The sequence below is a fragment of the Ambystoma mexicanum genome, chromosome 5q, assembly GCF_040938575.1.
Source record: "Ambystoma mexicanum isolate Mex_15411 chromosome 5q, UKY_AmexF1_1, whole genome shotgun sequence".
Classification (NCBI taxonomy): domain Eukaryota; kingdom Metazoa; phylum Chordata; class Amphibia; order Caudata; family Ambystomatidae; genus Ambystoma; species Ambystoma mexicanum.
The window spans coordinates 702,690,738-702,708,814 of record NC_090933.1 but is presented as its reverse complement, the minus strand read 5'-3'; positions in this window follow the sequence as shown (position 1 = coordinate 702,708,814).

Genomic DNA, 18,077 nt, shown 5'->3' with positions numbered 1-18,077 from the left:
TCGAGCCACAAGAGGATATGTTTGACCCCGATAGCATACGGAACCCGAAATCCTCGGAGTGGCAACCATCCCCCCGGGTAGCACAATACATGGCAGCTAGGTTGCGCAAGCCTCTCGACAAGGAGGTGAGGCAGCGCCTGCGAGCGGAATGCCCGCGCCCAGATCTCCCTGGAAAAGTAGCGGAGGCCCCTGAGCTCGACCCGAAGATGCTGACATTCGTATCAAAAACAAATAAAGACCCGCGCAAGGGTATCGATAGGTCCTGGAAAAGCTGCCAGGAGAAAGTTCTGGACTTAGCAGGCCCTCTCGCTAAAATCATGGACCTGGCGGAGAGAGCAAGGGACACGGGAGAGGAAGTTGACCCCGAAGCTCTCGCAGGATGGGCGCAGAGAGCAGTCTGCCTTCTGGGGAACGCGAACTGCGCCATCGCTTCGGAGAGAAGGAAAGGCCTCCTGCTCAAGATTGATTCTAAGCTCAGCGACCTCTCATCGTATGAGGCAGGAGAAGGGGCCCAGGGCCTCCTGTTCGGTGAGACCTTCGGTAAGGAGATGGGCCGATTCGTAGGGACATACGCTTCGCTCGAGAAAGCCCAAGCATCGATTCGCAAGATATTCCCGAATAGAGTTTTTGGAGGGACCGGACGCTACAGAGGCCGGGCGGCCGGTCGGACCCAAGGCGGAAGAAGGCCTCAAAACCCCAGAGCTCAATACTGGGAGAACAAGAGTCAGGATACTTTCTTCCCATCCAGAGGGAGATTCCCAAGAGGCCGCAGGTCCAGAGGATCAGGACGAGGTCAAGGGTTTACACCAGGTGAGAGCGATTCAGTATCCTCCGGTAGGGGGGAGGACGCGCATGTTTTTAGAGAATTGGCGCAAGCTTTCCAGCGATTCCTGGATACTGCAAACCGTCAGAGGTATGAGGTTAGATTTCATAGAGAGGCCAGTGCAAAAGGACAGGCCGCGGAGCCAGAGGCTAGCGCTAGCGGAACAGGCGCTTTTAGACAGCGAGATAGAGCAGCTACTGCGCAAGCGAGCGATAGAGAGATGCGAAACGCCACCCAAGTTTGTCAGCAATATGTTCCTAGTACACAGGAAGGAGAAGGTACGCCCAGTTATCAATCTCAAAGAGCTGAACGGTTGGATCATATATCGCCACTTCAAGATGGAGGGCATACATCAGCTCAGGGACTCCCTAAGGGAGGCAGACTGGCTGACGCGCCTAGATCTAAAGGACGCGTACCTCACAGTACCCGTGCTCGAAGAGTACAGACCATTTCTAGCGTTCCGATGGCACGGACAGTTTTGGCACTTCAAGACGATGCCGTTCGGGCTGGCCTCGGCGCCCTGGGCGTTTACGAAGCTGATGAAACCAGTAGCGGCAGCGATCAGGGAGAAAGGCGTCAGACTGATAATTTATCTGGACGACCTTTTGCTCCTAGCAGAAGACCGAGAAGTGCTAGTATATCAAACAGGATGGGTACAAGACCTCCTACTATCTCTAGGATTCCTAGTGAATACAGAGAAGTCAGATACCGTACCAGCTCAGAGGCTAGATTTCTTAGGGTTCGTACTAGACACGAAGAAAGCGACCCTGGAGCTGCCAGCTCGGAAAATGAAGGACATAAAGAGGGAGATCAGATTATGTCTGGAGAAGAAGCAGATATCTATCAGGACGCTAGCGAGAGTAGTGGGGCTACTAGCAGCATCCATTCAGGCCATATTTCCAGGGCCTCTGCACTACCGAGCGCTACAGAGATTAAAGATAAGACACCTACAACAGGGTCTGAAGTATCACCAGAAAGTACCCCTAGATCAGGACTCCATTACCGAACTAGAGTGGTGGTTGAAGAATATGGACGCCTGGAATGGGCGAGCCATATTCGGGGACAAACCAGATCTGGTAATAGAATCGGACGCCAGCCGGAAGGGCTGGGGGGCCAGATGTGGGACCCTACAGACCGGGGGCAAATGGAGCGAAGAGGAGCTCCGGCTACATATAAACTGCCTGGAGCTACTGGCAGGATCGTTCGCGATCAAGGCATTCACAAGAGGAAGAGTGAAATCTTGTGTGCTGCTGAAGATGGACAACATCTCCGCAGTACGTTACATAAATCACCTAGGCGGTACGAGGTCCAAGATGCTAGCGGAACTAGCAAAGGACTTCTGGCATTTCTGTCTACAGTCAGAGACGTCAGTAATAGCGGAATACCTGCCAGGCGAGCAGAACATAGTAGCGGACTGGAACTCGCGTTACCTGATAGACTCCAGCGATTGGAAGCTGGACCCAGTCGTGTTTCAGAGACTGGACAGGAGATGGGGTCCACTGAAGGTAGATCTGTTCGCATCCCGGCTCAATGCACAGACGAGCCTATATTACAGCTGGAGGCTAGATCCGGAAGCGCAGGGAACGGATGCGTTCCTGCAAGAGTGGACAGGAGGACCGCATTACGCTTTTCCCCCCTTCGCAATGTTGAACAGAGTTCTAGCGAAGTGTCGGAGGGAGAGAGCGGAACTGGTGTTGGTCGCACCGTTGTGGAAGTCACAAGTGTGGTTTCCAACGCTAATGGAGCTACTAGCAGACTTACCCAGAGTGCTTCCCGAAGGAGAGCGATTGATCACGGACCCAGCTGGGTTGTGTCATCCTCTGAGAGTGAGAGGGACACTCCCCTTAGTCGCGTGCAGGATATCAGGAGACGTTGGGCCCTGCCAGGAATTTCGGAGCAAGCAGCTCAGCTTATCGCAGAATCCTGGGCTCCCTCCACTAGGAGGAGCTATGACGCAGCTTGGGCAAAATGGACAAGCTGGTGCAAGGACAGAGGTGTTCATCCCGTTTCAGCACCTGTAGTGGTAATTCTAAATTTCTTAGCGAACTTACTGCAGGACGGGAAAGCTTTTCGTACGATAGGGGTGTACAGATCAGCTATATCAGCGGGACACATTCCAATAGAAGGAGGGCCAGCAGGAGAACACCCCGCGGTAGTCAGGCTCGTTAGAGGAGCAAAGTTCAGAGTGCCACCAGTGCCCAGATATAATTCGACATGGGATGTGGCGACAGTATTAAGACTATTATCGGATTGGCCGACGGATAAATGTCTTACCCGTAAACAACTATCCGGTAAGCTAGCTATGTTATTATGCCTAATCTCATGCAAACGAGTGTCAGACGTTAAAGCTCTGGAGATTAACAGACGAGCTTTCGGACCGGAAGGAGTCACGTTCTCTATTGCTAGGAGAACCAAGACAGGTACCTCCACAGTGCATTATCCGTATTTTCCGGGCAATTCGAAGTGGTGCGTTGCACGGTGTATTAAAGAATACGAGAGTAGAACAGCAGAGAACAGAGCAGCGCAGGTTACCCAGTTGCTAATAGCGCGCAGGAAACCCTATCACGCCGTAACATCAGCTACTATAGCTAGATGGGTAAAGGAGATCATGCATGCAGCGGGTGTGAATGTGGACATGTATGGAGCGCATTCAGTGAGGGGTGCGATGGCATCGTCAGCAGCGAGAGCGGGAGTGCCCTTGAATGTAATAATGCTAACAGCGGACTGGTCAAACGACCGTACCTTTAAAGAATTTTACTTTAAGCCAACAGAGGGTCTGGCTAGTACAGTGTTGGGCAGCTTTGAACAAGCATAATGCTCGCCTCCAGTCTTGTCATAGAATATAGATTACCCCTGCTATCTGCGCAGGGAGTATTAATTCTATTAAAGACTAGGAGGCGAGCATTAAATTCCCTCCCGAAGTAATGTACTGTACTAAATGTCGTTGCATTATATGGGTGAAGTACACTACAGACGCACCACCCTAAGACTTTCTATTTCTGTTTCATAGGGGAAGATCAGAAGAATAACTGATGGCCGTGCCGTAGCTGAAAGTAGCAGACCGGGAGGACACCGGCGGTGGAGTTTTAAAGTTCAGAAGAACATTCGCTCTGTTGGCGAGGATCAGTTAATGGACTTGTGCAGTTTCAGAGCGAGTAAAAGCAGAGGAGGAGCCCGAGCACAGGAAGTGGGTTATGACTGGTGGAAAGGGCATGGACTACAGAGACTCATGGACATTGTAGTTAAAAAAAAAAAAAAAAAGAAAGAAGGAAAGGAAAAGAGGAAAGCAAAGTTTACGCTTTTCACGATTTTTTATAGTGTTTTGTTGAACTGCTGAAGAGTAGTAATAAATGAAGATGAAGCATAATGCTCGCCTCCTAGTCTTTAATAGAATTAATACTCCCTGCGCAGATAGCAGGGGTAATCTATATTGTTGCTGCTGCCACTCGCTGCTCTCGCTGCTCTTAGCTACTCTCAGCTTTTTGGGGGACTGGGCAGTGCGGATCAGCTAGGAGATACAGAAAGTGCAGATCAAGGAGTGTGGCATGAACCCTATGTTTTGGGCATTCTACGCAAACGACAGTCCCAATGGGGACTGCTACACAGAGGGGCTTGCTACTGCGAAGATGTGAGGCCACCAATGGCAGCAAAGCAGCAAGCCACAAAGTCAATAGTTGCAGCTATATAAATCCATCCAGATCCAGTACAACGGTAAGCAATATAATTGTGTCCCTTCACTTGCCCATCTCAAGTTTAAGGCGAGGGAAAAGAAGGGAAAAGGGGAACAGTGGATGGGGAGATACAGAAAAGCCATTTGATTTGGGGAGGTCAAGGGAAAAGGAGCTGCCAGTCATCATTCTGACAGTCCACTTTGGCATGCTCTGCTTTACTCTATCAAGGCTGGATGACTGGTAGGTTGACTTAAGCATTCTAGGCGAGGTCAGCAGGCCTAGAGGATCAACCTCAGGCACCTTCGACAATTTCTGACCTCCCTCCCTGTCCAAGTCAGGAATTACCTGCAAGCTCAGCCCTTTTCGGGGCCCAGCAGTCCAGTAGCCTAGCAATCCACGAATCCCCTGAGAAAAGGATGGCGGGTCTAAGGAGCTGAAGCATCACACCCTCAAGCACAGCAAACAGGCAGCTAAAGTGTGACAGAGACTTGAATGGGCCAGGATCAGTCAGACTGCACATTACCCAAAACCACAGGGTTCTAAGCCCCTGAGCTTCACAGGGGACTACAAAGAAGACAAAAACTACAAGTGTGGTGTGGTGCAGCCGGCAGACATAGCCTCGGGCATTCAGAGAAAGGGGAAAAGTACAGGAGACATGGAGCATCCGACTGCCAAAGTTTGCAATAAGCAACGAGCACTGTAAAAAAACAGCAAATACACACAGCATTTTTCTCAACCCACTGCAGCGCTTAGGGAGATGATTGAAAAGGCAGCCTGATGAAGGGTATAAGGCTTTGAAGGACGTGAACGTCAAGGAAGATACCCTCGTCCAAATACTTGGGAATTCAGATTTGCAGGTCCTGGATGACTTCCTTTAGAAAAACCTGGAGCCGATCCCCTAGTGTTTCAAGGGGGATGTATTGTATTGGGCATCCCTCCCAATATCACAACTGGGGCACACGACTCGCTTTAAATTGCTCAGACTCCCTAGATTTGTATATGTTTTAAAGAATACTCCATATGATATCCCGGATACTGAGTTTGATAGGGTAGAAACCGTCCTGCGTAAGGTGTTGAGGCAAAACTCATATTCATGTATCGCCCTACCGACACTTTACCGATCGGTCTGGGACGGCAGTATCGAGTTACCAAATATTCAGAAATTCTGTTGGGCTGCGCACCTGGCTGTCGGCAATACGTGGATACACTCAGAGGTCTCACTCCCGCATATCATATGTGAAAACATTTGGATGCAGCCGGATGCCCCACTCCGGTATTTGCAGGGCGCAGGACTGGTTGCTCCGCAGCCTAGGGCCTCAAAGCTGGTGATTCGTATAAAGGACATGGTACTGAATAAAATGGATTGAGACTGCACAGTAACTTTAGATACACCTCTATGGAACAACAGGACCCTGATAGAGGCTCAGAATTGGGTTGGGGTTGGATGGATACAATTATCAACCATGTGTAGGATATATTTGAGGATGGGTGAATAATCCCCTTTGCTAGACTCACACAGACGTATACACTACCACAAGTGGTTCTCTATAGATACATACAGCTGACACATGCACTGAAAGCTCAAAAATCTGATTTCGGGTCAGTCCCCGCTCAGTCGCTACTGGAAGCGAACGTTATGGCATAGAAAATACTGCAGAAGGTCATATCCACACTGAATCCGCCTGAGAATAGTTATAGTTATAACCGTGTACACACGCACAAGGTCCCTTCTCGTCCTTTGCTGGGATCATCCCGTCTTAGTACTTAAAAGCCCTGATTTTAATACAGTGGTAGAGGTCTTGCATTGTTATTGTTATTGTTATTTTGCACTTATATAGCGCCTTATATACCATTGGTATGGTCTGAAGGCGCTGGTAGGTTGAACGCCCTTGGGAACCGAAGTTCAGATCAGTAGAGAGAGTATGGAGAGTCAAAAGGTGCGTGTGTGCACCGGATATGTGTGCAGCTCGTGCGGTACACTTGTAATAGCTGATTCATATCGGTAGGTGTGGTGGTTGAGAGATCAGGAGAATGTGTTTGTTATGGCAGGATTTATCCGGAACGGATGTGGCTGTGTTAGGCCTGAGGAAAACGCCTGGCTGCGGGTGTGAGACCAGCAGTGTATTATTCACTTTGCTGTTATAGCTGACAGGTGTTCCGACCTGGGGCAGTCTTTGTCAAGGCTCTAAAAATCTATAATGATGATGGATAAATAAGACCACTGGTTGGGGGAATGTCAAGCTGCAGTCTCTCACTGTGTGAAGTCTAAATATATAGTTGCATAGGTTGCTGTATTCTCTGATTTTCGTACTAACTCATTAGTCATCCATATTGGATCCACTCCTACACGTGGCTTGCAACCTAGGCAGCTATATCTTTAGACAACAGAAGACAACAGACTGTAACACATGTTCAGGAAGTGCGCTCTATATCAAAAGGAACGGGAAAAAGACCTGGAAAAAAACATTAAGGCCATGACTAGAATTAAGCAATAATCAAGTCAATTGTGAATAGTAAATGCATCCGGGACTCCTGGAGGGTGGTGCTAATGAGCACATATGGAAGGCTGAATACAGAAAACAAAGAAACCCTAACAGATAAGGTATATCACCAGGTAACAAAAGATGTGAGGTTGGCCACGCTTAGAAGAAAAGACATCATCGCTAAATATTACAAGCTACAGGGAAAGCAAGAGACGTAAATGCAGACAAAGACAAACATGAAATCCAAGAACGCAAGAAACTAAAGATCTCCCCCAGAGAGAAAGATGGTAAAGCCGGGGCAAAGAAATGCAGCAAGTGAAAGGAGAAATGGAGGAGAGCTTGTAAACAAGTGATGTCTAAGGTTCACATACCAAATAAAGGAGAAGACGCAGATTCCAAATGTATGGAGTAAAGCATGGGCAAATGTTTCAATGATGATAGATAGAAAGCATACAAAACAACACACAGGCAAAAACCAGATATGATATGGTATGATATGGCTCTCTTGCTATCAAGTCTGCAAGGACTGTGGAAAAGGAAGTGGTGAATGAGGGAGAAATAAAGGTAAATATAATGCATCGAATCCTGCATAACGGCTATAACCACACCTTAAAAGAAGAATAAAATGAACGGAAGTTGGGAGTTGGGGCATTGCAATCCTGGAATGGGAAAAAATAACCAGGTAGATATGGCTGAGCTCACCAACTCCAAAACACCAGAGCAGGTGCATGAACCAAATTTGTCAGCGTTGCACGGATTGAAAAAAGAGGACAATCCTGGCTTTGTGATGGGGCTCTGGGAATACCATAATGGGAAATTGTAGGGATCACATCAGAGCTACGGGACACAACTCTACAAAAAGCCAGGTAACAAGAACCCTAGAATATAGCCGGGTTCGAAATGCACATAGCAAAGGCAAAGGGGACAAACAAGGGAGGAAATTCAGGGTTTTGTAGCCTGGCATTATCACAGACAATGTTCAAGGAACAGCGCAGAAAAAACACTGCATTCAAATGACATCTAATGGTTCCACGAAGAGATCAGGGCAAACGACAATGAACATATGGAATACTTCATTTCCATGACTCATGGCAGTTGATGTCAAGGCACTCATTGACAGCGTTGAGCACAACTTATCATGAAGACTGAAAAATAAACTGATGGATAAGCAATCTGAATAGATATTAATGTCAAGTTTGAAGATGAGAACAACATTAACAATAGACAGGACAAATACACATTCTGAAGCCTTCATTTCTTGCTAGAAGAAATCGAAAAAGGACAAATGCTAATAAGCTTGTAGCGTAATCACGAACTATCAGCAGCAAACAGCACATTCAGCCTCCCACCAAGAACATCACCTATATTTTATAGGAACAACATAGCCTCCGTGATTTATTATAGGCCAAGGAATGTGAATGACAACAAAGACTATGGACAGTCTGAGGCCCAACTGAGAGTGGAAAGTGATCACTGTCCACTCTTTCTATCCTGGAAGGCTAGCCACGAGACAAATGCAAGCACACTCGGTTGACAGCACACCCTTAAAAATAAGCTTCCTGAGATCCTATGAAGATGATGATTAAGGTGGACACAGGAAATCAGGGCCTTGAAGAGTGGATGACTGTTCAAGAATGTACAGAAATAATGACAAACATTAGGTTTAGCGGGAACCCTGAGAAGTGCCCAAACGAGTACCAGTATTTCCTCGACGATCGATGGCCATCAGTGCCAAAGGGTCCAAGTTTTTTTGTAATCAACTGGTTTTATTCAAATTTTAATTAATGAGAACAAGTGTATTATGAGATTCAGTACAAGAAAAAAATGCAAATGTAAGAACTAAAGGAAACCACAAAGGAAATATAGCTGCACACCAATTCCCATTTCACCACGCCCTCCTCTTCAACAGACTTACAGGGTAATTCATAGAATTTCGCACAAAAGTGGGGCACGCGGCTGGCGCAGTGTCCGCGTGCGATACACTGCACCAGCCGCGTGCGATAAAATCCATTTCATCGCACAGCGTATTCATGGATTTCAGCCTCCAAAACCAGCCATGGCGCAGAGTGGCGCAGCGACCCTGCAGCAGCGCCAGTTACGCCCCCAAGAACGCCCTCGCGCAAGGAAAAGCCATCAAAATTCCCAATTCATCGCAAAGGGCTACGCTAACCCTGGACCAGTTCACAGGGCTGCCAAACAGCAAACGCCAAGCGGGGAACGTGTATTTCAGTGGTTCGCGGGAAGTTTCACACGCGATTGTCCTGGGTACGTGTACATCAGGGGTGCGCGTGAAGTAACACACACGATTCCATCAGGGCACGTGTATTCCAGGGGTGCGCGGGAAGTATCACACGCAAAATCAGCAGGGTACGTGTATTTCAGGGGTGCGCGGGAAGTATCACACACGATTCCATCAGGGTACGTGTATTTAAGGGGTGCGTGGGAAGTATCACACGCGATTCCATCATGGCACGTGTATTTCAGGGGTGCGCGGGGAGCACTACACGTGAATTGGCCGTGTGGGTCCTCCCAGGTGTTCCCTCTACACCCTCCACGACCCCTGCAGCCAGCCCACACCACAGGGGACTACCCTGCACCCCTGCTCATGTCCCGCAGGCAGCCCATCCACCATGGCCATGCCCCCCAGCCAAGCTACATGTCACCTTGCACTACTGATCAACAACGCATGTCTCCCAGCACCCTCAACCCCCAGCACTGTGGGGCACCTGCCAGCAGGCCCCCACACATGTCCAACTCATGTCCCCCTGCACCTCCACCCCCCAGCACTGTGGGGCACCCTCCACCAGGCCCACACTCATGTCTCGCAGCACCCCCACTCCCCAGCATCCAGGGGCACCCTCCCACCCTCCACCAGGCCCACACTCATGTCTCCCAGCACCCCACTCCCCAGCATCCAGGGGCACCCTCCAACAGGCCCCCATTCCTTTCTACCAAACCCCCCCACCCCTCAGCAGTGCGATTTGCCTGTGTACGTGTATATCAGGTTTGCGCGTGTAGTCTGACACGCAAATTCATCAGGGTACGTGTATTATGGGTCCGCGTGAACATCCACATGCGATATCAGCAGGGTACGTGTATTACGGGGTTCGCGGGAAGTACCACACGCGATTGCCCTGGGTACGTATATTTCGGGGTGCGCGGGAAGTTCCACACGCGATTTCAGCAGGGTACGTGTATTCCAAGGTGCGCGGGAAGTACCACACGCGATTGCCCTGGGCACGTGTATTTCAGGGTGCGCGGGAAGTTCCACACGCAAATTCAGCAGGGTACATGTATTGCAAGGTGCGCGGGAAGTTCCACACGCGATTGCCCTGGGCACGTGTATTTCGGGGTGCGCGGGAAGTTCCACACGCGATTGTCCGTGGTGCGTGTATTTCGGGTTGCGCGTGAAGTTTCACACGCGATTTCAGCAGGGTACGTGTATTCCAAGGTGCAAGGGAAATTCCACACGCGAATCCAGCAGCCTACGTGTATTCTGGGGGTGCCGGGCAGTCCTACACGTGAATCGGCCGTGTGGGTCCTCCCAGCTGTTCACTCGACACCCTCCACGGCCCCTGCAGGCGGCCCACACCACAGGGGACTACCCTGCACATGTCCCGCAGGTAGCCCATCCACCATGCCCATGCCCCCAGCCAACCCACATGTCACCTTGCACTACTGCCCACCAACGCATGTCCCCCTGCACCCCCACCCCCCAGCATCCAGGGGCACCCTCCACCAGGCCCCCACTCATGTCCCCCTGAACCCCCACCCCCAGCACTGTGGGCCACCCTCCACCAGGCCCCCACTCATGTCCCCCTGCACCTCCACACCCCAGCACTGTGGGGCACCCTCCACCAGGCCCCCACTCATGTCCAACTCATGTCTCCCAGCACCCCCACCCCCCAGCACTGTGGGGCACCCTCCAACAGGCCCCCACTCATGTCCAACTCATGTCTCCAGCACCCCCACCCCCCAGCACTTTGTGGCACCATCCACCAGGCCCCCACTCATGTCCCCCTGCACCACCACCCCCCCAGCACTGTGGGCCACCCTCCACCAGGCCCCCACTCATGTCCCCCTGCACCCCCACCCCCAGCACTGTGGGGCACCCTCCACCAGGCCCCCACTCATGTCCAACTCATGTCTCCCAGCACCCCCACCCCCAGCACTGTGGGGCACCCTCCACCAGGCCCCCACTCATGTCCAACTCATGTCCCCCTGCACCCCCACCCCCCAGCACTGTGGGGCACCCTCCACCAGGCCCCCACTCATGTCTCCCAGCACCCCCACCCCCCAGCACTGTGGGGCACCCTCCACCAGGCCCCCTCACATGTCTCCCAGCACCCCCACCCCCCAGCACTGTGGGGCACCCTCCACCAGGCCCCCACTCATGTCCAACTCATGTCCCCCTGCACCCCCACCCCCCAGCACTGTGGGGCACCCTCCACCAGGCCCCCACTCATGTCCCCCTGCACCCCCACCGCCCAGCACTGTGGGGCACCCTCCACCAGGCCCCCACTCATGTCCAACTCGTGTCTCCCAGCACTGTGGGGCACCCTCCACCAGGCCCCCACTCATGTCCAACTCATGTCCCCCTGCACCCCCACCCCCAGCACTGTGGGGCACCCTCCACCAGGCCCCCACTCATGTCCCCCTGCACCCCAACCCCCCAGCACTGTGGGCCACCCTCCACCAGACCCCCACTCATGTCTCCCAGCAGCCCCACCCCCCAGCACTGTGGGGCACCCTCCACCAGGCCCCCACACATGTCTCCCAGCACCCCCAGCACTGTGGGGCACCCTCCACCAGGCCCCCACTCATGTCCAACTCATGTCCCCCTGCACCCCCACCCCCCAGCACTGTGGAGCACCCTCCACCAGGCCCCCACTCATGTCCAACTCATGTCTCCTAGCACCCCCACCCCCCAGCACTGCGGGGCACCCTCCACCAGGCCCCCACTCATGTCCAACTCATGTCTCCCAGCACCCCCACCCCCCAGCACTGTGGGGCACCCTCCACCAGGCCCCCACTCATGTCCAACTCATGGCCCCCTGCACCCCCACCCCCAGCACTGTGGGGCACCCTCCACCAGGCCCCCACTCATGTCCAACTCATGTCCCCCTGCACCCCCACCCCCCAGCACTGTGGGGCACCCTCCACCAGGCCCCCACCCATGTCCCCCTGCACCCCCACCCCCCAGCACTGTGGGTCACCCTCCACCAGGCCCCCACTCATGTCTCCCAGCACCCCCACCCCCAGCACTGTGGGGAACCTCCACCAGGCCCCCACACATGTCTCCCAGCACCCCCACCCCCCAGCACTGTGGGGCACCCTCCACCAGGCCCCCACTCATGTCCAACTCATGTCCCCCTGCACCCCCACCCCCCAGCACTGTGGGGCACCCTCCACCAGGCCCCCACTCATGTCCAACTCATGTCTCCCAGCACCCCCACCCCCCAGCACTGTGGGGCACCCTCCACCATGCCCTCTCTCATGTCCAACTCATGTCTCCCAGCACCCCCACCCCCCAGCACTGTGGGGCACCCTCCACCAGGCACCCACTCATGTCCCCCTGCACCCCCACCCCCCAGCACTGTGGGGCACCCTTCACCAGGCCCCCACTCATGTCAAACTCATGTCCCCCTGCACCCCCACCCCCCAGCACTGTGGGGCGCCCTCCACCAGGCCCCCACCCATGTCCCCCTGCACCCCCACCCCCCAGTACTGTGGGGCACCCTCCACCAGGCCCCCACTCATGTCCCCCTGCACCCCCAACCCCCAGCACTGTGGGGCACCCTCCACCAGGCCCCCAATCATGTCCAACTCATGTCTCCCAGCACCCCCACCCACCAGCACTGTGGGGCATCCTCCATCAAGCCCCCACTCATGTCCAACTCATGTCCCCCTGCACCCCCACCCCCCAGCACTGTGGGGCACCCTTCACCAGGCCCCCACTCATGTCCCCCTGCACCCCCACCCCCCAGCACTGTGGGGCACCCTCCACCAGGCCCCCACTCATGTCTAACTCATGTCTCCCAGCACCCCCACCCCTCAGCACTGTGGGGCACCCACCACCAGGCCCCCACTCATGTCCAACTCATGTCTCCCAGCACCCCCACTCCCCAGCACTGTGGGGCACCCTCCACCAGGCCCCACTCATGTCCAACTCATGTCTCCCAGCACCCCCACCCCTCAGCACTGTGGGGCACCCTCCACCAGGCCCCCACTCATGTCCCCCTGCACACCCAACCCCCCAGCACTTTGGGGCACCCTCCACCAGGCCCCCACTCATGTCCAACGCATGTCTCCCAGCACCCCCACCCCCCAGCACTGTGGGGCACCCTCCACCAGGCCCCCACTCATGTCCAACTCATGTCCCCCTGCACCCCCACCCCCCAGCACTGTGGGGCACCCTCCACCAGGCCCCCACTCATGTCCCCCTGCACCCCCACCCCCCAGCACTGTGGGGCACCCTCAACCAGGCCTCCACTCATGTCCCCCTGCACCCCCACCCCCCACCAGTCAGGGACACCTGCCAGCAGGCCCCCACACATGTCCCCCAGCCAACATGTCATCACAATCTAGATCCCTGGGCCTTATGGGCAGCCTCCAAATGCCAAACACCCACCCGAGTATTGCATCCACCCACTTAGAAATGGCAATTACATGATACAACCCCAATGGCAAGTTTGTAAATGAACACATGTCCCTCACATACACACAATGGGTGTCAGTGAATGTCAAAACCCATATCATGATATGCATGAAACCAATGAGATGATACTACACATTGAAGTTTGAAGAAAAAATATGTATTAAAAGCAACATAAATTGAATCAAAAATAAACAAACAAAAATGGGAATTAAAAAAAGAAAGCAGCATGTCCGTAAAATAATGTAAAACCACAAATCATAATCCAAAGGAAAGGTGTCCAAAGTCACAGTTCACAAAAGTAAATCCAATGGAAAATTAAAATCGAAAACCATTGCTCCATGGGTAAATTATAAAAAAAAATAGAAAATCCAACAGTCAACTATATACAGATAAACAATCCAGGGTCCAGGATCCCAACAGAAGAAATGAAACCCATCTAATAACACTACCTAATAAAAAAAGCTATATACAAAAATGTGGCCCATTGTCCAAAAGGTCCAAAAAAAATGCAAAACCAAAGGAAACCTAACACTAACTACAGAACTATTTACAAGGGCAGCGGGCCAGTCCGACGGCTCACTTCGGGATGTTCCGGGCCAGGGCATCATCGAACTCCTGCTCAATGTCCCGGAGGTGGTCCTCCTCCATGGCCCCGAGGGTCCGCAGGGCCGTCGACATGTTCACCTCCAACTCCCTGCGGATTGCCTTGAGGCACTCGGCACGTCTCAGGGCTCTCTGCATGGAGTTCTTCCCCCTGCCCATTGTGAGCCGTGCCTCTTCCGCCCGCTGCCGCTCCGCATCTATGGCGTGGCCCAACCGCTGCCACACGGAAGACACTTCCCGTCCTGTGTCCTCCTGCCCTCTGGCCGATGCCTGCCCCTCCGATGTCGAAGGCCCCGAGCCATCATGGCTCCCACCTCGTTGCTGCTACTGCTGTGCCTGTGCCCGTGCCCTGGCTCCTGCTGCCTGCACATCCTCCACCGGCTGGGGTGCAGTCGTTGATGTGGCCACCCCTGCTGGACGTCCGACTCGCGACTGTGGCAGGGATGCCTCCTCCACCAGCCTGGCCGCACCGTCAGAGGCAGCTCCACAGGGCACCCAGGTGACTAATGGTTGGGAAGATGGCACGGAGGACGACTGGCGCATAGGGGTTTCAGTTGAGGAGGGGGTCTGAGCAAGCCCCATCAAACGGAGGAATCCGGCCTGGGTGACCTGTCCCAGTAGGCCGACGCGGTCAACGAGCCATTCGAGATGACGTGCAGTCTCCTCATGAAAAGACTCCAGGTCACCTCACATGGCCCGTTGACGCAACGCCACACCAGTCAGGACAGGCTCAACCCGGACCCGCATAGCCACGTCCGCAGGCAGAGGAAGGCCAGTTGTTGTGAGCTCATCCCCTGCCTGGAAACGGGTCTGGACGTAGGCATCCCTGCTGGTGCAAGATGATGCATTGACAGGATAAGGGACAGGATTGCACACAGGCACCTCCGCGGCAGCCTGTGCTGCCTCCTGTCCCTGGTCCTGCACTGCACCACTAGCACCAGTGGAATCCCCACCTCCAGACCCCGTCTCTGTTGCTTGCACGGCCTCCTCCTCCACTAAACCCCCCACCAACCTGTATGACTCCGTGCCATCTTCCCCCGTTGGGCCCTGTGGGGCCCCAGCTGCCCCTTCTGCTGCCGAGGAGTCCAACTCCAACCTCCGCCTCTTGGACCTCCCCTTGGCAGCTGCGACCTGGGACGCGGCACCGGACTCCTCAATCCCCGACGAGATCACAACCAGGGAGGGGAGCCGGGCCTTGCGTCTCCAGCTGGCGGTGTGATCCCCGCCGCTGTGCTCCACAGCTCCTTCTCCGCCCTCTTCATCAGTTGACGCTGCAGACAGGGAGAAATAAAACACAGGCATCAGGGCACTGCACAAAGGACACATACACACATGACAGTTGTACAGGAGTGGCATTGGCAAACCTCAGACATGGCATCACAATCGCCAACACACATGTCATTTCAACTTGCACACATGAGCCATACCACAGCCATATCGCAACTGCCAACACCATCCATACACATACAACAGCATGAGCAGGCAAAGGTGAGCCAGACATCACATGCAACACAGGGAGTGCACTACACATGTACACACACCACCACACTTGCATGCATGTGTACACCTCTGCCAACTGTCGCAGTGTTCAGATCGGCATCCATGTCACATCTGCCGATCAGGCTTCCACATCCCGCTGTCACATGCATCCATGTTGCATCACTGTTGCACCCTTGTCAAATACACACACATTCACATGTACACAGTGCTGATACATGCAGCTGAAAACAACATCCATGTGTGACATCACGAACATGCCTACTTAGATACAGATTCATCCAAACATGTGTGCCCACACAACTGCATTTGGCATGCAAGCCTACACACACAAGCACCATCCATGTCTCCCACATGACAGCCCTCGCATGTGTTAGCCTCACGGCCCTGTACACCCCCACCCATACTTGGCCCCATACAAACACATGTGCAACCTGCACACTACTGGCACATCACCACATGCACAGCTTGCAATCATGATGCATGTATACTTACCTCTCGACTCCAGACGGGTCTGCCTCTCAAGGACCTGGACGTGGAGCGCTGGGGATATACGTTCCAGGACCCTCATCTGATCGTCCGACAAGTGTCCCCGGCGCCCCTTAGCATCCGCTGCCTTCAAGAGGCGCCGGGCCTTGTTGAGGGTCCTGGACCTGAAGTCCTCCCAGCGCTTCTTGACATGATGGAATAGTCGGACTGCCACCCCCGCCGCGTTGATGGCAGTCACGATGTCCGTCCAGATCCGAGTCCGTCCTTCCTTGTCGGCGCGCAAACTTCCAAAGAGGGCTTCATACTGCCCCAGGACTTGCTCCACCAGAACACCAACTTCGGTGGCAGTGAAGCTGGTGCCCCTCTGCATCTCTGGCCGGGGGTTGTCAGTGGTGCCAGATGTTGCAGTGCCCGACATGACAACCCCAGAGGCAGGACTGGGTGGGCAACTGGGTCCTGGGGCTGGGCTGTGGAGCGATGGAATCCCAGTCGGGAGTCTTCGGTTCCAGCAGGGGTGGTCACAGCAACAGCACCCCTGGCTGATGTGCAGGCAGCAAATGGCAGGGCACGTGGGCAGCAGGCAATCAGGCAGCAGCAGATGGCAGGTGGGATCATGCTCGGGGCTCTGGGGGGCAGTAATTCGGCCTTCTGGGCAGGAGCGTGGTCTTCCGTGTGCTTACGCGTGGCCAGCTTGATACGGAGTGATTTGGCACGTGAAAATACAGCACGTCTGCGTGTAATTCGAGGAAAGGGCCTTAGCGGGTAAGCGCGTCAGCACACGTACGTGAATTCATTGGCCCAAAGGCCACCAGCGCGTATGCGCGTCTGTGACTGCGTGCACAGGCGTTTCCCTGTACACGGGTGCATGTTACATGTCCAATGACTGCACGTCAGAGTGTCAGCTCGTGTAATTGGAGGATGGGGCCTTAGCGCATACACGCGGAAGTGACTCTGGACGTGTGGGCATGTTTAAAAGGTACGTGTAGAACACCATTTCTTTGTACATGCTTTTCGTGGAGAGCGAGTGGGTGAAATCTGTACTTCTTGTCGGTTCACACGCGATTTACTTCACGGCGTTCCATGTTCGTACTCCCTGTTACCTCTGACAGCTTTTTGTCTTCTTGTCTTCTTGTCTTTTTCCTGGGCCTGTTTCCTCAAACAGCGTTCACTTCTCCTGTTGTCCTGTCTCCTCAGACAGCGTACAATTCCTCTTTTGGCGGGGGTGTTGCCGTATTTTTCACGCGATTTTTCCTGGCAGACGGTGAGTCGCGCACGTATTTGACATCTGTGCTTGCCCTGTGTGTTGCCTACCCCTTCAGAGGTCAGTCTAGGCTGCGTGTGACACGCATACTTTCATTTTTGTGTTTCTGGGTGCCACAGCGTAGTGCAGGTTTTTTTTTCCCACGCACGTTGTCTAGGAGGGGTTGCGTGCATATTACCTCCCTTTTTTGGGGTGCCTGTGCGTTGCGTGACCCGTCATCTTCCCCCAGTGGTCACATACAGCCTTGCTAGAGCACTAGGGTACGAATTCCATCTAGTACCCTACCCCTTTAACCCCAATTGCCTAGGACAATAGTTTACTGCAACTCCCATACGCACAACAACATCAGTGCCATGGTTGGGAGGCGAGCACGCGGTAAGGGTGGCAAAGGTGGGTGAGCCACAAGCGGTGGCCGTGGTGGATACGGTAGGGGACATGGCCAGGACTTGCAGGGTGCCCCTAGCCCCCCATGTGTGGGTGACCAGTCAGGGACACCATGCCCCCCCGGTTGAGGGTAACGTGGCTGACACCATCCCTGCTCAGCCCTTGTTGGACCAGCCCATTGTGGCACCAGACCTGGCACTGGGTGACT